The sequence below is a fragment of the Canis lupus genome, chromosome 34 (genome assembly GCF_011100685.1).
Source record: "Canis lupus familiaris isolate Mischka breed German Shepherd chromosome 34, alternate assembly UU_Cfam_GSD_1.0, whole genome shotgun sequence".
Classification (NCBI taxonomy): Eukaryota; Metazoa; Chordata; class Mammalia; order Carnivora; family Canidae; genus Canis; species Canis lupus.
In genome coordinates, this window is record NC_049255.1 from 37,647,422 (window position 1) to 37,668,754 (window position 21,333).

Genomic DNA, 21,333 nt, shown 5'->3' on the forward strand with positions numbered 1-21,333 from the left:
AGGCAGGGAGGAGGGCCCGCACCCCGCACCCCTGCGACCGCGGCCTGCGCCGGGGGGAGGGGGGGTGGCGCGCAGGGCGGGGACGGGGGATGCTGCGCCCCGACCCGGGGGAGGAGGGGTGGCGGCGGGACGGGGTCCGGGACGCGGGTGTAGCCTGGCTCCGACTCCTGCACCCAGCAGCGCCGAGCGGGGGGCGGGGGCGGGGGCGGGGGGAGGAGGGCGGGCTGCGCTGTGTGTGCGCGCGTGTGTGCGCGTGTGTGCGCGTGTCTACAGGTAGCAGCGGCGGCGGCGGCGGGGACCGGAGCAGGGCCGAGCTGCAGCCACCTCCCCGCCCGTGATCTTTGGAGGCGACTGCTCACTTAGCGGGCGGATCTGCACCCTCGGGAGATCGTCTCATCCTCTCCATTTCCACGCGTCTTAGGCGTCTTCCAGTTCCAAGTGTGTGTTTTGGGTATTTCATTAAAATTTTTTTTTTCCCCCTTCTCCCTCTAAATCTCCTCGGGAATTCTGCGCATCGAAGCAGGTGGCTCCTGATAAGAGATCTTTGGATGTACTGGGCTCGCCAAGTTTTTCCCCTCCGCGTCCCCTCCCTCCCCGGAGGCATCCGCGGGGCTCCTCTTTTTTGGATTTCGATGCAGAGAACGTGTATATGTGTGTGTGTTCCGGCCGCGTAAGATGTAAATACCCAGATGCGCGTCCCAGCGCCGGGTCCTCGCCTCTCCTGCCGACCGGGCGGCATGTGTCGGAGCCGATGGATAACGAGGACACTATTAACATTCTTTTGAGCCGGTTTTTTCAAAAGGGGAGGGAGCGCGAAGGATCGCTTAACATTCGGCCATCGCTTGGCTGCACACTAAGCATCACGAAGTATTTATGGTTGCAGAGCAGGTGCAAACGGGGCTTAGAGAGAAAGGTAAGGGAGCCTCGTGCGTCCGCCGACCCCCGCGCCCGCCGCGACCCGGGGTCCCCGGAGCGTCCCGCCGCCGCCTCCCGCCCCCTCCCCAGCCCCGCGGCCCTGCCCTGCTGCTCCGCCGCGCGCTGAGCCCCCTTCCCGTGCCGACGGGGGTGGGTGGGGGGGCTGGAGGTTTAACGGTCTGCCCGAGCTCGAACGCTTTGCCCCCTCCCCCCGCACCCCGCGCACCCCGCGCACCCCACCCCGGCCCAGTAGCCGAGTTTCCCGGCCCCCCGCCAGCCGTCCTAGGAAACCCATTCTGCCTCCTGGACAAATAGTGCGCCCTGGAGAGCTGCTGCGGGCGGCTCCCGGGGCCGACGCCGTCGCCTCCGTCCTCCGGCCAACACAAAAGCGATGGTAATGACAATAATTAATAAAAATGACGAACTTTAATAAACCGGGTGGTTTCATTAGCCTTACGGGGCCGGGTGGGGGTGTCCTGGAGCCTCCCCGACGCTGGTTTTCCTTTCAAAACGCCCCAACACCCCAGGAGAGCCCCCCGCGGAGGAGAACCGGCGGCCGGCCCCGCGCTGAGCGGATTCCCGTTCCCCGGAGGGTCGCCGGCCCGGTGCGGGGGGGGGGGGGGGGGCGGGGTGCGCGGAGCCGGGGGCCGCGTCCTCGCAGTCGACCTTTGGGGGGGCTGGAGGCTCGCCCCCATCCCCGGGGCCTCCGCGCTCCGCGCCGCGGGTGGGGGTCCCTGCTCGGCTGCACTCTGCTCCCCCGGCGCTGTCGGAGCAGACGCGTCGTGCCCCCCCCGTCCCCTGCCCCCACCTGCCCCCACCTGCCCCCACCTGCCCCCACCTGCCCGCACCTGCCCGCGGCGCCGTGAGCCCTCCATCCCGAGGCCCGGCCGGCGCGCAGGTGCAGGGGGTGCTGCGCGCGGGGCGAGGGGGGCCGAGGGGCACCACGCGGTGCCAGGAGCAGGGCGCCGCGCAGGGGGGAGGCTGCCCGGGGTCCCCGGCTGGCCCGCGGGGGGCGGGGGGCGAGGGGGGCTCCTCCCGCCTCCTAGTTCCACCGGGTGAGAAAGTTGCTGCGCCCCGCGCGGCGCCCCGCGCGGCTCCCGGGTCTGCGCTCGGGTCGAGCCGGGTCCCCCGCGCCCCAGCCCAGCGCGGAGCCCCGGGGGCGGTGGGGGGCGCGCGAGGAAGCCCCGGGGACGGGCGCCCGGCCGCACGGTGCAGGCGTCCCCCGGGGCTCCAGGCCGTCCAGCTCCAGGCTTTGTGAGTAGACGTGGAGAAGAAAAGCAAAAAAAGCAAAAAAAAAAAAAAAAAAAAAAAAAAAAAGCAGCCCACCTGCGGGGAGCCCAGGAGTGCGAGAAGCGCGGGGACCGCGCATCCCGGGGCCCTTCCAGGTGGCCGCCGCCCGCCGCCCGCCGCCCGCCGCCGCCACCCCGCTGCTTTTTTCCGTTTGCAGGACCAGGGAGGGAGAGAGGTCCGCGCAGGATTTAGGGAACAGGGATCCGCGCGGCTAACTCAGCCTTGTGTCTGTCACTCTGCATTTTCCTAGGTACTTCTAGTCTCATTTTCCTTTTTCCTTTTTTTTTTTAAATGCTGGCACTCCAGTGGGTGATGGGTTGCTTAAGGGAATTCTCAGGCTGCATCTGAAAAATGACACGATGCATCCAGCCCTCACCCATGCATGGGTCGTGCTTGATTAGAAGTAGGATCGTGGGTAGGGAAATATCCCTAAGGAAAGGTGTGTGGGTACCTGTGTGTCAGGGTGAAAGCTGTAAAAAAAAAAAAAAAAAAAAAAGGTCTCGGCGGCATTTCATTCCGTCAGCCGTTGCAGCCCAGCGGAAGAGCAGCTCTCTAAAGGAGCTCAGAAGCGAAGGGCCGGGCAAATATTTAAAACAGTAAACGTTAAGTGCAAAAACATGAAGTTTGCCGTCGCCCTCGGCCGAGAAGGAGCTGCCGGCCTGCTACCTGCGCTGCTGGGGGATGGAGCGAGGGTCGGAGGAAGTGGAAGTTAATCATCAGCCAGGCCTTCTGATTACAGGGTCTGATTAAAATAAGTAAGTGTTTTCTGGAAGCCTGCTCTCCTACGGTTAGTCTTTGCAATCCTCCTAACAGAAGCAGGAATTGAGGGAGCCGGTCTTCTGGCAGACTCTGCCAGGGTTCTGCAGTGTGGGGTAAAGACAGCCTTCTGGAGCTCCCCTTCCTTCCACGCGTGCCCTCCGTTCACCCCCAGAGTCCTTTCTGGCAGTCTTCCCTGCATCCCCGTGGGGGGCTTCATTTGTGAAAATTCTCACTTCTGGTTCCGTAGGGCATAAATGTGTACGTTTGAGTTGCTTGGAAATTGGAATGTATCCTCGCAGCAGGTAGGCAGAGGGCTCCCCACCAGATGCTGGGGGGGGGGTGCTGGAAGCCTCCAGGACCCTTTGGCAGGGCCAGGTGACTTCCCTGACTTTCTGGAGTCTCTTCCAACTCTGAACGTTTCATTTTTTCCCCCACTTTTATTATTTCTGCACGGTGATCCAGGGACAGGATCCACATCTTCCTTCAAAGTTCCTTAATTTAGTTAGGATTTTTTTTTTTTTTTTTTTTTTTTTTTTACAGCATGATTAAATAGCTGTGACTACAGACTACGGATATAAATCTAAGCTCTCTCTGAGTGAAAACAGTTCCTTTCCATACAAGTTATTGACAGCTTTGCGCGTGGGGTAGGACTGATACAGATTTAGGCGTGATTGACAGATGCCTCTCTGGGTTTCCACCTATTGAAACAAATAATTTTGAACATTTAGAGCAAAGCACTGTAATCGTTTATTTCTAGAATCCTTTCTTAAATTCTTTAAACAAAGGAATTATTTTATGAATTACCTAACGGAAACCAATTTGTGGTTTCTGTAAGCAAAACACAATTGGCATTAACAGTGAGATGTGAGGCCGCAACAGCTCAACACTACGCTTTTGTCACATTTTAAAGTGTTTTGAAGTGAGGTTTGGGGTCTCTTTCCATCTTACTAGATTGTAAACAGGAAGATATGATTCCTCAGTCATATTTTAATTATTTGTAGATGGAATCCTCCAAGTCCAGTTCACCACACTTATTTTGTTTCCTAAAACGCAGGTCTGGTCTTGCCAATCTCTTGTTAACAGTAGCCAAATGGTTCCTTATAGCTTGAATGTTAGTGTCTCGAATGCAGATGGTTTGCTATTCTTTGTACAATTTACTCCCCAACTTTACTTTTTAGATTAAAATACTTTCCACCTAGAACTCCTCCCCAACTTACTCTTTATTTCATTCACGAGGCTCTTACTTGTTATTTTCCTCAATAGTACAGGACATTTTATCTTCTGAACTCCATTTATACTAATGTTTCTTCAAGGATGGCTTCCACCCATCCCTGCCACCCCCCCCCCCCATTGTAGGATAGAACATTTTATTTCCTTAGAGTGTTCTTTCCTGCCCCATCCTGCTTCATTCCTGAATCCTTACTCTGAGTTCCCACAATGTGTTGTTTACACCAGGAGCAGCCCACCTTTGCTTGGCCTGATGCTTGGCTTCCTCAGTGGATAGTAAGTTCCCAGAGGTAAAAAAACAAAACAAAACAAAACAAAACAAAAACACCAAACTGTACCTGATTTATCAGTTTATTCAAAATGTTTAACCCCATGTCTGAACATAAAGTGGACCATAAGTGAATGACAAATGTATTATTTAGAAATACAGTTTGGCTCTGAGGCAACAGAAAACCTGGCTACCCGTGGTTTAAGCAAATAAGGGTTTATTTATCTCACACAATAAAAACTCAGGAAGAGACAGTTGCTTAAATAAACATTTAGTCAAAGAATAAGACTTCTTTCTTCACCTTGGTGCTCTTCTCCTTATGGTCTTAGGATCGCTGCTGTGCTTCTTGCTTCTGTGGCTGCTTTCTAGGCCCAAGAAACATGACAAGACTGCTCTAGGTTAGGATTTTTCAGCTGGCACTATAGTCATTTGGGCCAGATAAGCCTTTGTCTTTATTGGGGGACAGGGATTATCTGCTTCATTTTAGGATGTTTTAGTAATGTTTCTGGCTTCTACTCATTAGGTACCAGTAGCACACCCTACCCATCCAGTTATGACAACTGAGACTATTTCAGACATCACCAAATGCCCTCAGAGGTAAAATCTGCCTCAACTGGCAACAATTGCCCAAAGTCAGAACGGGACAATTCCCTGTTTCCCATTTCCTTTGTTTCTTTGTGTTGCAGTGGTGGTGAGGATCTTTTTGGTTTTTGCTTGATAAATTGTAGAAGACTCTTTATGTGATTCTTGAAAGAGGTGAAAGAAAGAGAAGAAAGAAGAAAGAAAGAAAGAAAGAAAGAAAGAAAGAAAGAAAGAAAGAAAGAAAGAAAGGGGGAGAGAGAGAGAGAGAGAGGAAAAGAAAGGGCCAAACAAGCCTTCTCCTTGAGCATTTTCTTTTTTTGTGATGTGGACATTCTTTCTAGAGACTTCCATTCTCCTATCACTGCCAGAACTGTGTGAAATGGCTACTTCCAGGTACATGAAAGGTTGGGAAATACATATTTTTATTTTTAAGTATTTTATCTTAGTATTTTATTACTGGCATACCAGTACCTGGAAGAAAATCAGAATCTGATAAGAGAAGGGGAAGTGGATGTGCAGTTGGAAACTACAAGTGTTTACCATTACAGCAGGATAAAATAATATGTGAAATTCACCTAAATACTTTAGAAAGGAGAACAAGAAAAAAAAAAAGGAAAGCAAACAGTCATAAAAGAGGGTAGATATAATTTTTCACGTGCTATAAATATTAACAAAATGATTTGGATCCTTCTGGGTGATATTTTCGTTGGGAAATAGCTGGGCAGGATGGGGGCATCTTGCTCTTCCTAACGTTTGTGTGTGTGTGTGTGTGTGTGTGTGTGAGTGTGAGAGAGACAGACAGACAGCACCCCATCTCCTTCAATCTACTGAAGAAAGCAATAAAGGTTGCTATTCGTATTTATAAATTAGGTAGTGGTCGATAGTGAGATGTGTCGTCAAAGAAGACAAAAATGTGAGTGTGGTTTCAACACTCCCTTCTAATGCTTGCACGTGCTAGTAATGGCATCAGGTAAGGTAATTTCTTGTAGACCTATGGTAACACAGGCCATAGCAACTACATTAGATTGCTCAAAGGATGCCTGGGTGGCTCAGTCCGTTAAGCATCTGACTCCTGATTTTGGCGCAGGAGGTGATCTCAGGGTCGGGTCCAGCCTCGCCCCACAGTGGGCTCCGTGCTCAGCAGCGCGTATGGGATTCTCTCCCTCTCCCTTGGCCCCTCCCCGGTTCACATCTGTGTGAGTACTCTCTCTAAAGTAAATACATATTTTTAAAAATTAGATTACTCAATTATTTACCTCGCTGTGGTAAAGGCGTACCGTTGGGCATCATTATAGAGAAGAGGTCTACCTTCCAAAGACCTATCAACGTTGCTGCGATGGCCAGTAATCTTGTCTGATTGATTGTTTTTTTCCCTGCTTTTTACCCTTGTCACTCATTCTCTATGAATCTATTTAATGCCCATATTTGCTCAGATTTGTGTAGAATATAGAAATATAAAATATGGTGTCGATTAAGAAACTTTTGCCTTCAAGTTAACAGAAGACCCAATGAAAGACTTTAGGAGTAAAGACTTATTATCTCATAAAACGCGGATTCTGGAGGTATTGCAGGTCCAGGGTCAGCTAACTCAGCAGTTCAGAGATAGATGTCAGGGCTCTAGGACAAACTTGCCCTTGTTCTCTTGGCTCTCATCTTGGAGAGAAGATCAATAGTATGGCTACTAGAGAGCCAAACAGCCCCAGTCAAGGCAAAGAGTAGCAGTCTTCTTCTATGGAAATGAGAAGGAGAAATTTTTCTGGAAGGTTTCAGTAGACTTCCCTTTATGCCTAATTGACAAAAGCTATGACACATCCCACTCCTAAATGAATCAGTGGCAAAGAGGTGATGCATTGACTGATGGATTTTGATCAAGCATGGTCGTTCCCCTAGGGCTGGAGGAGAGGTCTCCTTTCCCTGTGGATATGGCAAGGCCATACTTAAAATCAGAGCTTTTGTTAACTGGGAGGAAGGAGGCAATGGCTGTAACCCAGGGTACCTAATAGGGTGTTTTGTAAACATCATGCTCTATCTTCCTTACATTTCTTATAATATGGAAGACTTATCTTAGAAAACACACACACGCATTACATAGTCTTTGAATCCATGGACATAAACTGAATACGTGTCAGCTGCATGTTTCTGATATAGAATGATTCCTCTCATGAAGTTCCAGAGATTTAAAAAAAAAAATTACTGCCTGGAGATTCAGAAAATGTAGGAATGGGACCTGGATAGAAGAATTACAGACACTAAATTATACTAAATTTCAAGTACTATATTATGCTAAATCCAAAACCCTACCTTTTCAACTTACACCTATATTGTACAAAATAACCACAGTTAAACTGTTTCTGTTTTAAGTAGATTGTGTTTGTCACATGATCTTATCATCATAATTCAGGAATAATGTGAAAAATGGCTGAACCCTTTTGCCAATTACTCTCACGAAGAAGGACTTGATGTCAGTTATGCCCAGATTAAAATGACCTCGCTGCTTTTGATAACTGTTTCCTTGGAAGGCCTAGGGGAGGGTTTTCGGTTCACATGCCAGTGAGTGTCTCTCTCATTGAACATTGTGAGTCTTTTTTTTTTTTTTTAAACAAGGAAAGCTTTATTTTCGATCTTTTGTCTGACTTCATGGAAGCACAGAGCCAATTTTGTGTTCAATTGAACAGGGGTTCTTAACCATCTCCTTTTACCCTGGCTCATTATTTGAATCTGTGTTTTTAACTTAAACTTTGCTCTAAGATTTTATTGTATTGGGGCTTTTTATCATAGATAATTTGTGCTTCAAATTATATTTGGAAGGAGGGAGAATGTACATGTATTTGTAGGTATGCATGTGCAAACATGCTGTCATACATCACTAGATAAATGTCTTATGCCTTAATGAATGAATCTATGTTAAAAAATTAGGCAATATTGAGTGCAATGAACTGCTGAGTCTTGCTCCCATTAACATGTGCAGTAGGATTTCATGAAAAGGGGATATCAGCGGTGTTTGAATCATTTTGATAGAGAAAAACATTGTAGTTCACAGATTGATGGTAAACTAAGGCAGGGAAGGCAGAGAAAGTATCAATAAACTGAACTCATTATACGTATTTTGCTCTGCGATCAGGATCGAAGTTGTTTTTCACCCTCCCCCTCCATAGCCCAAGAATTTCTGTAATCTCATTACTATCCAATAACTTTCTCACCAGTGTAAATGGGCAAATATAAACTTTAACACCGAAGCCACCACGTAAAAGAACCATGAGCTAGAAAAGAATGGATTTGATCTCTCCGCTTTATTTCAAAGCAAATGTCGAGATGGGCCCAGGCTATCTTCTTGGTTAACCGCCAGCTTTTTAGAGTGCATTTTCAATGTCTCCTCTTTCTGTTGCCAGTGCTCCATTTCTGAGCTCCACGCCTGAAGCCATTTGTGCCACAGCAAACCCCTCTGACCCCGGGCTGCTCACCTCCAGGGGAACTAATATTTGAATCAAGCGTAAAATGATAGTTAGTACCTCCATCTGTGTTTAGGCTCAGAAACCGATGCTGCTTCTTTTTGTTTTAATAGAAAGTATGTTTGAAAGTGAGAGCATAGTGAAGTTTGGTTTTAAATAGATCCACCTTTTTTGGGCACTCTTGAATCAAGTGAAGACCCCTGGGAGAGCATGTTTTCTAAGTAGGTGTCTCTCTGACCTTCTCTCCTCTAGACCTGGGCAGTATCTCATACTTCGACATCCACTGTGAAATCATTTTAGTTCACAGCATTGACCCTAGATATTGCAATTTCCTAAAACTTTTCTCAGAGTATGAAATGGTTAATTATATATCGGATACACTGTGTCTCATCAAAACTAAGAAACACCTGGTTACAGGACATATCCTGATTTTATGTACACCTTTGAAAGAAGAAACACCTCGATTGAATCATTAGATGTTTCTTTCCTACCATTTAAAATTTTTATTTTATGCTTTTGTAACAAACAACCTAGACTTAAAAGATGTATCTTTTTATTCTATATCAATCTTGTACACATATAAAAAGTATAATATTAGTAAATATGTTGGTTTAAGAATGCAAAAAGAAACCTTTGTTCTATTTAGATTCTCTTCTGAATCATTTTTTTTCTGACTCAGAGCCATCAATATTCATATTTTTTCTGACAATAGTCTCTATGTGTTGGTGATATGCCATTTCTTAAGAGTGCTCCATGATCGTCTTCAGCATTTTATTCCAAGCAGCTGATACCTTCTGAAAGGTTTAATGCTGGTGTTTTGTTATTACAGAAGGTGGCGACTGAGAATTTTCAGATGACAATCTCATATTTCTCTCTTAAATTGTCTAGAAGTGTCAAGAGCAGTGGTTGTCTGGTTATGGCAAGAGGAACACAACCAAGTTTTACGTACAAAGTTAATGGCAGCTATGCCTCCACTGCTGCTTGCTTGGCTATAGGAATTATAAAGTACATCCTGATTTCAAAGATGTTAAAGGTCAAAAAAAGTGTCAGAATCAATGAAATGTGGCAATTTTAATGATACACGTGTCCTCGTTTTTTAAGCGAGCTAATGCAGTAATGATTATTAATTAACCAACTATTTAATTAATCGTTAAGCATTTGGACGTGAGAGATTGCTACATAATTCTTAGACAGAATGATTAGAGTCTAATTCTATCCCTTCGTATTCTCCACCTCCCCTCCTAGTTTGTAATATATAAAGTATAGCTAGTCTTCTAAATAGATGATAGTAACATGAAAAAGCATAAGACTAGGAATAAGAGACCTATGTTTTATAGAGCAGACTCTTCTAGTAACTTTCACTTTTACAATTCATTTACTCTCCCTGGGCCTCAGTTTCCATGTTTAAAATGTATAGTTAGACTAACTGAAATTAAATGTGTCTTTTGGCTCTCAGGACCTGTTTAGGGTAAAGATAATTGTTAATAAGGAATGTCCATAATACTAATATGTATTTAAGCTGTTTTATAAACATGTAATGATAGAGAGGTGTCACTTTAAACTAGTCAGTTTAATATATATCATAGATACTGTATAGCTTTAAGGTTTATTGTATGGCTTTAAGATTTTACAGTTTGGGGAGGTTTGCACACACGTATCTTATTTGCTCTCTAAAACAACTGTGAGCAACGCAGAAGGGTCAACAGAGCAGTTAGGATTTAGGACCCTTCTCCTCAAATATACTGGAAGAAAAAGATTACTGAATAAATCAGAGCCAAATAAAGCACGCAAAAGTGGGAAGAGGCAAGGAGAAAATGCATTTTCCATCAAGAACAAAGAAAACTTACACAAGGAATTAACTATCACTATATATAAATGTTCTGCTTAAAAAGAAAGTCATCAGTAAAAAGCAAGAGAAAATTGGCAGGTAAAAATGAAGTTTCCTTTTTCTTTTTGTTTTATCATTACTCAACCACATACCACCGATTAAAAAATATGAATAAAAGGAAGAGGAGTCTTGGGTTGGATCAGTCAGATGCTACTATTTGTGGATCTATCTTGACAGTTCTTACTGTGCAGTTCCACAGACAACAGTGTTTCTTCTCTGTATTGTATTTGAAAATTGCCACTGCTCTTAAGTGGCCAGAAAGCTGGGTACTTACTTTCTGATGAATAACAAGCTCTCCAGAGGTATGCCACTCTCCTTTCTCTCATTGTAGTATAGTCACCACAAAGAAAACACTGTTGCCTCTCGCCTACCTATTTTGCCATAAAAGTGAGTTGATTTCTAGAGCATGAAGACAACTCTTTTTTTTTTTTTTGCTAGATATTCTCAAAGCTCCTGTTTAATACAATTAAAGTATAGAATACATAATATAGCTGAAAGTAAGTGGATTTTTGTTGAATTTGATTAATTAGACTTTTTTAATCCTCTATCTAGGCCACTTTGTCTACTAGAAAAATATCCAGGGGCACCTGGGTGGCTCAGTGGGTTGAGCATCCAACTCGTGATTTCAGCTCAGGTGGTCATCTCAGGGTCTTGAGATCCAGCCCTGCCTCTGACTCCCTGCTCAGTGGGGAGTCTGGTTGAGATTCTCTCTCTCTCCCTCTGCCCCTTCCCCTGTTCTCTCTTTCTCTAAAAAAAATAAATAAGTCTTTAAAATCAAGAAGAGAAAAATAACCATGATACTAGTATTTAAGATGGAGAATATGGTTTAATGGTTTATAATCTTAGACCATTAAATAGAGTGTTGAGATTATAGTCACATTGAAATCAGTATTTTATGACCGAAGGGGAAAAGCATAATTTTGACCCTAGAGAATATGTAAAACATATTGTAAAAAGGAATAATTCCTTTTTTAAAAAATTTTAAAATAAATATCCAGTAATGTTTCCATGTGAGAAGCTGAAAGGACCAACATGGTTTTTTTAGTCAATTTTAGGCCAGCTTCTTCAGTTTGCAAGTGACAAAGTAGGCCAAGATAAGAAATGCCTTGCTGAGTTTATTACAGTGACTGAACTTGGACCAAAACATCCCAATCGTCATGTAATACTTTCATGCATCAGTTTTACATACAGGACAGTAATGCGTATATCAGCATCACACATATATGTGATTATAGAATTATTAGTTTAGAAATACAGGGAGATAATTGACAGAAGTCATAAAGAAGGGTGTTTTATTTTTAGAAAGATTTGGTAAAAATAAGAGATTGGGGTGTGAACAAATGGAGAAAAGAGAGCAAAGCATTACTTAAAGAAAAGCAATAAAAATTAGGAATATGACATGTAGCAGAGGTAATTGATCACTTAAGACTTTTTCAAAAGTAAAATAAATAAGTAAATGAGACAACCCACATTAGGAAGTACTATTGTAGAAAAGAGAGGTGCTTATTGAAAAGATACATCGGATTCTGTGTTTAGTAGTTTGGTTTAGGACTTCTGCAAATCACAAGTGTCAATTATATATTTACCTCGAGATAAGCAGTTTGTTAGGAACACTGTTCACGTCACTCATATCAGAAGAAACTCATTTTACCAGAGAACAAATTATTTGAAATGGAAAATATAACTTTCTGAGTATGTGCCTATTAATATAACTGATTAATACGAAATCAGTTTGAGATCACTGATTGATTGTCAGTAAGCAAGGAGATTCTTCTTTTCATAGTCTGTCCCAGGTACTGTTTTCTTTTTTTTTTTTTTAATTTTTTAAATTTATTTATGATAGTCACAGGGAGAGAGAGAGAGAGAGAGAGAGAGAGAGGCAGAGACACAGGCAGAGGGAGAAGCAGGCTCCATGCACTGGGAGCCCGATGTGGGATTCGATCCCGGGTCTCCAGGATTGCGCCCTGGGCTAAAGGCAGGTGCTAAACCGCTGCACCACCCAGGGTTCCAGGTACTGTTTTCTTATCTGGGTGGCCTCTGCCCAAAATATACTGGAAACACTCTGCTGCCCAAAACACCTTCTTTCCCTTCCACTATTGTGCTCTGATCAGTCTTTTCAGAAGCGCTGATTACAGGACATTTATAATCAAAATGTCCCATTTGCTTAAGAGAGAGAGGCTCTTGCTGGTGCTAACTTGTCATTTAACACCCAGTGACCACCCTCATCATTACTTTAAAAATTATAACATTTCTATGGCCTAAGAATTGAAATTTCAAGTGAGACATATTCCTCTGTTTCTACTAAATTGAACATGAAATCAATACGTCCCTCCCAACTCTCCTTGGAGCCACCTTTTGTGAAAAAAAAACAGCAGCTCATTTTGGGAATCAGTGCCTAGAATAACCAGCACCTGGAGAGCAGACAGTGACTCAGTTAGAAGACCATGTGCATGTTTTCTATAGAACTCCATAAACATGGTCACAATGTCTCGTGAATTCAGTGCATTTTGACTCTGCTGGTCAGAAATACACTGGGTGTTGTCCTAGTATTCAGTGGAGAATGTCGTTCCCCCACCTGTCTTCTCTAAAACTCCAAAGAACCATGAGACCTCCCAGGACCACCTCTTATGGGGCCTTTTCTTTACCATGCATGCCTGAAAAGAAAAAGGGAGTGAGATGATGCTACTATAGGGCAGAAAGAAGGCCCAATCCCTGGACTGGGGTAGTCTGTTAGGGAGATACAGACAGTATAAAGGGCATCTTTAAGTTTGCAATATCCTTTAAGTCTAAAGCAATATTCAAGCTTGCAAAACCATTATATATATGTATATATACATAATATGTTTGCATATATAATATATATTTTATATTTATTTGTGTGAGTATGTTTGTCTGAATTTTTTCCTTCCGCATGTGATGCTCAGCTAACATAAATGAAGTGTAAAATAGAAATGTATTGATGGAGAAGGCCAGGAATATTAGTTTAAAAGCAGGACCATTGCCAATGAGATGAAGCCTTGGTTCATGCCAATTGCTTACCAGAAGGATGCTTTAGCGTCCCACAGGGAGGACAAGAGGCAATCCCTGGAGAAGGTGGGGGATTGAGAAGCTGCGTTGTGAGAAAAGGACTGTAAAATAAACAAGAATGGGGCAAACTTTTCTGCCTCTCACGCTTTAGCCCACAAGGTGATCCTGTTGCTAAGATAGTATTAACATGTGTGATTCCGTGTAACCTTCACGTTTTTTTTTTTTTCATGGGTTGATGATGTCAACCTTGTAGGGCTTTGTGGGATTAAATGAAATGATGTATTTAATACCTTGGCTTGGCACATAAAAAAATGTCTCAGAGAATTCTTGTTACCATGATAACCCTCCACACGTGTACACAAACACGTTCTCTGCTCACTCAATAATAACAGTTTATCCCACACTTTTGATATGCCATGTGTTGCTGGGCACAGTGAAGAAGGCAAAAATAAGGCAAACCTTGTCTCAAAGATCCTGAGGATCCTTGTTTTTCTCCTCCCACCCCCAAGCCGTCGAAATGAAGATATATAGGATGCTCTACATTTCTGTTTTGGCTAATGCGGGGAAGATGGGACTGTTTTTATTTTATTAACACATGGAAGGAAGGATAAAGCATTTAGAAATGGTGAAATTGGCAGCTTTAAAAAAAAATTCAAGGACTCTATCAGCATTAGAATGTGAAAACATTTGAGTCATAGGCTTGCTAGGGAGTGAGTGTTTAATAGGCGCCTTTGTAAAATCTCCAAACTAAGCTGTATCATTTTCTATACATGCTTAAATCTCTTAATTACAAAGCAACTTTAATTATACATAAAGTATGCCTCTTCAATCATGTTTTAATCACACATGAAAAAAAATAAATTTATACCAAAGTTATTTTCTGCATTCCAATTCTGATTTTTAAACTCTGGCATATTCCGAACCAAAAAATTGCATTAAGCTAATGTTTATGCTTGCACATAATCCCACACTTTCAAGGCAACACTTAAAATATTCAGAAGAGCTTCATAAGAGGGAGTAGTTTAATTCTGTTGTTGACTCAGAGCCATTGTTCTTCACAGTTACAGCTCTGCTGGCATAGGCTACATATGGTCACTTGTTTTCTCAGTGTACAGAGTGATAATGCATTAACATTCTGGCTGGCGGGAGAGGATACGCTGTGTTTTAGAGGAATCTATCAGGGAGGATGTGCTGCCTCCTGGGCGGAAAGGAGGACGAGATCGACAGGGGAGATCCTGCAGAAGGCCTTAGAAGGATCCCCGTGGCTTTAATTGTGGCCACTGACCTAGGAGCCTACCTTTCAAGCACTGGCCGTCTTTGGATAGGACTTGATCCTGCAAGAGGGGGCACTGGAGACAACTATGGATCACAGCCATGGAAGGAGATTTTTGCCTGCTTCTTCCCCAGCGCCTTTCAAAAATGCTCTTCTGCAGCCTTTGGATGCCTTCTGCAACGCAAATTTTACGACCCCACTTTTGCTCTAATTACTGCTATGCGGGCTGTGGGTTAAAGTGGAGCTTTGGGCTGGTGACTGATGGACTCAGAGGCCCATTAGAAGCACTTGAGTAGTTTCTTGGAGCATCATTCAAGTAGTTTCTTAGGGGCTCTGGCCAGGGTTTAGTGAACATGACTTTTCTTTTATCTTCTACAGTTTCCTTCGGTGTATAGGAAATGAAGAAAAAAAGGCCAAGGAAGATAGTGTATCTATTCTTATATCATGAAAGGTGTCACCTTTCATCTCATTTTATTCCAAGTGGGATTGTATCCCAAGAGACGTTTCTGGTGATGCAGGCCCTGTGGGCTTCTACGCACCTTTCCCAGCTAATCTGGTTTACATCTGTGATCGTGAATAATACAAAACAAAACCACTAACACTAGTAGCAGCACCAGAGGGAGCCACTTACACGGTTTGTCTCGAGCATCAGCAAAGCTAACAATAAGGGTTGAAATGCAGAAATATTAAGATTTTTATTGTATTTTCTAAAAAAGAATGGCAGAGAAGTTGATGATATGTAAAATCTGTTAGCGGCGATTCCAAATTACGGGACTAGTAGCAACCACTTCATTTCTCCCACTTGAAATATTTGTGAATGGTAATTGCCTGGCTGCAGTCCAGAAAGTAAATCATATTTCAAAATGTAAAATTGTATTTGGAGCAAGAGGCATTTTCTCTGATCCTGCCATTGTCCCTTTGGAGAATACTATTAGCAAGTTGGTGTGTTTGAAACTTATGCCAGTTTACTGTTTTTGTAATGTAAATGATGCTACCAAAAATAAAGACGAAGAATAAAACTCTTGAGATGCACATGCCAGGACTGAAACACATTCTCTTTCCCCTCTCTCTGTCTCTGTTACACACACACATGCACGCATGCACGTGCCTATTTGCTCTAGTATTTGTTGTAACCCAGTAGAAGAAGCATTGCTGTAGGGACATCGGGTAAGCTTGTCTTTGGGTCCCTTTGGGTCCCTGATTTGGAAAAATCAGTCCACCTAAAGAAAAAAGAGGCACGTGTCTTTATTAGCACCCTGACCTTTCTCATGCAGGAGCAGCCGAATGCATACAGTCCTGGGGATACTCTCTTAATTATCACTCTGAAAGGATATTTCAGGGAAATGTATTGATTCCAGCTGTCTGTTCTTGGAAGGGAGGTTTCTAAGTCTTCAGTTGTTTTGTCTCGACAAGTTCGAACTCAAATCATAAAAACATTGGAAAGGCAGATGGCTATAGTTCTTTTAAACAAAAGGGCTTTATTCTTATTACTCCTCAGCCCCCTCCAGCTCTGATCGAATCAGGTGTATCTTCTTATACACAATCACACGAAAGAATGTTCTATAAAGTAAAAGGATCTCCACTGGCTCATGGAATGGCACTTCACTGACCTGATTACAATAAACTCCGTAGTGCGTAATGTCGGCAAGGAATGCTTTTTTAGGTTCCTGTCCGTGTAACAGTCCTTCTCTTCGAGAAAGCACTTGATTATTTGTGGTGTGTGCTGCAGATGGAAAGGAGAAAATGAGAGTGAAGATTAGTTGCACTTGACTCTGGTGGTGTTTATCTTTCTTTCTTTATAACAGTCTTTCATTCTTTCCCTGCATTGCCACCCAGCCAGACTGCTCCCCTTAGGAAGAGCCTGTATCTCGGCCATTTGTGAGGAAAGTGGTTGGGGAGGGGAGTTGGGGGCATGTGGAATGACTGATCAGGTGTCCTGCCCATGGACTTGAGGTATCCACATTGGCCTCCTGAGGCAAAGCCACATTTTTGTTTATCTTTTGGTTGTTTGATCTGCCTTTCTTTTTTCTTTTTCTTTTTTTAAAAGATTTTATTTATTCATGAGACACAGAGAGAGAGAGAGAGAGAGAGAGAGAGAGAGAGAGAGGCAGAGACACAGGCAGAGGGAGAAGCAGGCTCCATGCAGGGAGCCTGATGCGGAACTCAATCCCGGGTCTCCAGGATCACGCCCTGGGCTGAAGGCAGACGCTAAACCACTGAGCCACCTGGGCTGCTCTTGTTCTGCCTTTCTATTTATTCTTCTATCCATGCATCTGTCTACTTTATGTAAATTTTTAAAATAGTACTTCTCAGTGTGGAAAGAGGTACCATTAGGGAGGAAAGGACATAGAAAGTTTGCCAACTGCCAGGAGTCTGGCAAGCATGGATTAGCCCTTCTTCAGGGACGCTTGGTCCCCAGATGTCTGGAGAAGTGCTGTGCAGGGACAGGAGATCAGTTGGGAAGCCCTGTCCCTAAAGATAGCAGTTGATCTGTCCACCCCATGGGCAAGAAGAGAGAAAAATACCTCTTCTCCCTGGGAAGAAGATGAAGGAGAAAACAGTAGTGGTAGTGGTATGGAAGGCCACCATCAGAGGCCACCATCAAAGGCATGAGCTTTGCACACAGAGGGTGCCCCCAAAGTGCCTCAGTGGTATTTCCATACTGCGTTTGCAATGAGATGTGACCTATTTGAACAGGAAGCCCAGAGAGGAGAGAGGCATGTAGGACCCGAGATGGTCATTCTCACACTGCTGTCTGCAAGCTCTGCCTGGCAGCAACATGGTAGCCGTATCACTGGCTTGAGACCCGGGAGACTGCCTGAACATTGATTGAAGTGTGACAAAGGAGACAACGTATCCTACTTGTCTTAGTCCATTTGGGCTGCTATAACAAAAATCCCATCGGCGGGCAACTGAAACACCATTTTCCCCCTCATACTTCTGGAGGCTGTAAGCCCCAAATCAAGTTTTCCAGGAGATTCAGTGTCTGGGGACATCCTACTTCGTGGCTCATAGCCATCTCCTTGCTGTGTCCTCGCATGGCAGGAAGGGGAGGAGACCTCCCTGGGCATCTTATAAAGGCACTAATTTCATTCATGAAGGCTCCATCCTCCTCACTTAATCACCTCCTGATGTTTTCACCTCCAGATATCATCACACTGGGGATCAGGTTTCAACATATGAATTGGGGTGAGGGACCCACAAACATTCAGTTTGTAGCAGTAGTCTGCTTGGTAGTCCCTAAGAAGCCAGGCAAGGGCGGGGGACAGGGTGCGTAGAAGATCCAGTCCTGCCCTGGAATGATTCAGTGGCTCCCCTTGAGTTAGACCAGAGAAGGAGCCATCCCCAGGCAGCGAGGGTACCAATGAACTTAAGGGATCCGTGGTCCTTTCTTTGTAATCTTCCCAGAATTACCACCATCCTTTGTTTAGCAGAGGGCACATGGAGGCTTAGCTTGCCACCTCAAAGGAAATCAGGAGCTTTAGATAAGAAATTAGAAGAAGCATTGTGTATTGTGTAACATAATTAGTTCTGTCTTCCCCTCTATTATTTTTCTCTTGTGATTAAGAGTAAAACCCTGGAGGGGAAAAAGACCCGAACATTTATGTCTTTAGGGGGGAGGCAAAGAAGGAAGATTTAGGGAGCAAAGTCTCACGTTGAAGTCGGATTTGTTGGAGCTGGACCACAAAAAGTGGAGCAAGTGGTGTTGAGAAGGCCGAAGGGGTAGGACCTAAAAAGATAAACAATGAGCAACAGTCTGATATGGAAGCGGATTCTAGGACAGGGCAGTGGAGACGCCCTAAGACCCACATATGAAAAACCCTATCAAAGAGATCCACTTAGAACCCCTAAAAAATAAACTGAAATAAGGGCTCAAATAAGGTGCAGAAGAAGACCAGGGGCACTGATGGAGGAAACTGCAAAGTGAGCAAAACTTCTCCTTGGTCTTTGACTCAAATGTTTGTCAAACAAAGTGAGAACATTCGGAACGAGAACCGCATTTGTTTTTCAAGCTAATTATGATTAAAGGGTGATTTCGAAAACTTAGATTTAACATTCCTCCAAATAATTATAGTAACTCAATGGTATATGGTTAAATTCTGGACCTTCGAGCAGTGCTTTCAGTGAAACATCCTTTGTCAACTGCAAAATAGGCAAATTTATAGCTCCCTATAATATAGGGATTGCTATTTAAATCTAATTAGATGGCAGGGGTGGGAGGGCTGATTATTTAAGGCCATTGGCAGGCATTATATCTCTTTCCTGATGCTTACTTATTTATTTATTTTTAGTCCTCAACCAGTAATTTAGCAGTATGAAGACGAATCTTGCTTGTTTCTGGAAGAAGGATGGAAAGAGCTTGATTTAGTGGTTAGAGCTTAGGACTTGAAGTTGGATCATGTACATATAAGTTCTAACTTGTGCGCCATGTGTTGATGATTGGTGGAAGCTGCTTAACCAGGCTGAGTCTTAATCTTTTTTACCTATAAAATGGGAAAGACAACATAGCCTTGCCTGTTTTATAGCACAGTTGTAAGGATCGAATGAGTCAAAATCAGAGTCTGAAAAGGCATTTTATATACTATTAAGCTCTATATGAGTAGAGGATACTGTTGAATATTACAGAGCAGAAGGCACCATCCTATAGAGGAGTCGGGCAGTGGAGGGAATCAGGGCATGTGTCTTTTAGTAACAGGGGCCTATCTAGGAATCCTAACTTTACAGTCAAATTATCTATGCCTCGATTTCCTCATTTATAAAGGAAGATAAGGGGAGCTCTTCCTTTGGGTAGATAGCACAGTAATGAAGAATAAAGGAGAATGTACGTAAAGTGCTCAGAACAGAGCCTGATGCCTAAGGAGACATAAATAAAATAAGTATTAACTAGCTGTGATTATTGTGGTCGACTCCGCTTGGAAATAATAAACCCATGAGCTTCACAGAAAGGGATCCCGAGGTCCAAGCACTCTATTTCTATATCACATTCACATCAATTTATCTAAGTATGTAGTTTGAAGTAGCAAAGGACTGAAATCTGTATATTTTACAGCTAACAATGTACGGGAAGTACATTAATTTTTTTTTTTCACTCGGGTGATTTGGTGACCCAGAATTTAGCATTGCATTATTGGGATCTATCTATTATCTATCTGTTTTGTTTGGTGGCTTGCTGCATCCTTTAGCACACATCTGTTGTGTCACATGGTCCTCAGGAGGGTGAATGAAGTCTGACCCCAGTGAAGAACTTTTGGAGTAGGCCTCTTTCCCATGCTGCGGCCCCAACCATGTTTACTAAAGCCATGAGGCAACGAAATCCACGGGTTCACAGATGGTTTATAGAAGAGAAGGGCAAGAGATGTTTCTTTTTTCTGTCTCTCTTTCTACTCTCTGCTGCTTTTTACTTTTTACCTTGTTTTCTATCCTAACTTAGCCCTGTCCACATTTTCCCCATCCTTTCTCTTTTTTTCTTTATTATTAGCACAGATAATTCTCTTTCAAGGACTGTTGTGGGTAATATTTAGATATTTTGAATAATTGTCAGGTTTTTTTTTTTTCTTACGGTTGCTCATGATTGGGCAGGATTGCAGATGAATACTTAGAAGCGTAATGAATGCAAACTTTACTTTTTACCCTGATCTGTGTTGACCACCCCCAATTCCTAGCCTCTACAGTTCTTTCCCAAAGCTAACGTAAATAGAGCAATAGCTAGAGCTGTAGCTGTAGCAAAATCCCACCTTTTCCAGACAGTGCAAGGACATGACATAGATTCATAAAGAGCTCTGGAATTTGGAGATGCACCAAGTTAGTGATAATTTGACTTTTTGGTTGGCTTCTGAGACCTCATTCTTATTTTGCTGTTCTCCACTTAGGAAATGGATATCTGCTGGATTCTCTGTAAATAGGTGCTTTGACCGAGCGTGTGACCCTGAGCCTTACTGAGGTCTTGGCACCCCTTCACGATAGCTCTTTGTCTTTGTGTGATTGTACCTGCTTCTAACTTCCCTGTCACCATGTCTGCCCTAGCATTGGATGTTTTATTGGCCTCGGTTCCCTCCCAGCCCTGTGCCATGGCCAAGGCTGGCATCTCAAATACCGCCCTGAGCTTTTGCAGCCCATCATCTTCTGTTTCTGTCGCCCTATCCAGACTCCGTGAAAGGGAGGCCGTCTGGTCCAAATGTCTTGTGTCTCCCCACTGTCACCGTCACATTTGTATGTTGACGTTGCAGTGTCCAATGTGATGGTATTAGGAAATGGGGTCTTTGGGAAGTGATTAAATCATGAAAGTGGTGTCGTCCCCAGGAATGGGAGTAGTGATTTTATGAGTCCCCACAGAGCTCTCTTGCTCCTTCCTCCATGTGAGGAGACAAAGAGAAGTCCGTGACTTGGAAGAGGGCCCTCACTGAACCCATCTGGCACACTGATTTCAGATTTCCAGCCTCCAGACTGAGAAATTTCTGTTGTTTTTAAACCACCCAGTCTGTGGTATTTTGTTATAATAGCCTGAATAGACTAAGACAGGAGGACTTGTGGTTCTTTTGCTGTGTCTTCCAAGTATCAAGCAGATTGAGAGCTTAGCCCCAGTGGGCTCTCAGTAAATGTTTGAAAGACTGTTGGACCACTCTGATGCCTCCCCCAGTGGTTTGTTCCATGCTAC

At 43.9% G+C, this 21,333-nt stretch overlaps 1 protein-coding gene across 1 annotated transcript in view; it reads left to right on the forward strand.

Annotated features, from left to right (window-relative positions):
* The first annotated feature begins 276 nt into the window (after positions 1-276).
* Positions 277-21,333, forward strand: part of NLGN1 (neuroligin 1) — an 816,283-nt gene continuing 795,226 nt past the window's right edge. The window contains exon 1 of the mRNA XM_038583931.1: positions 277-913. The gene's annotated coding sequence lies outside the window, so the exon portion shown is untranslated. The remainder of the gene's footprint in view (positions 914-21,333) is intronic.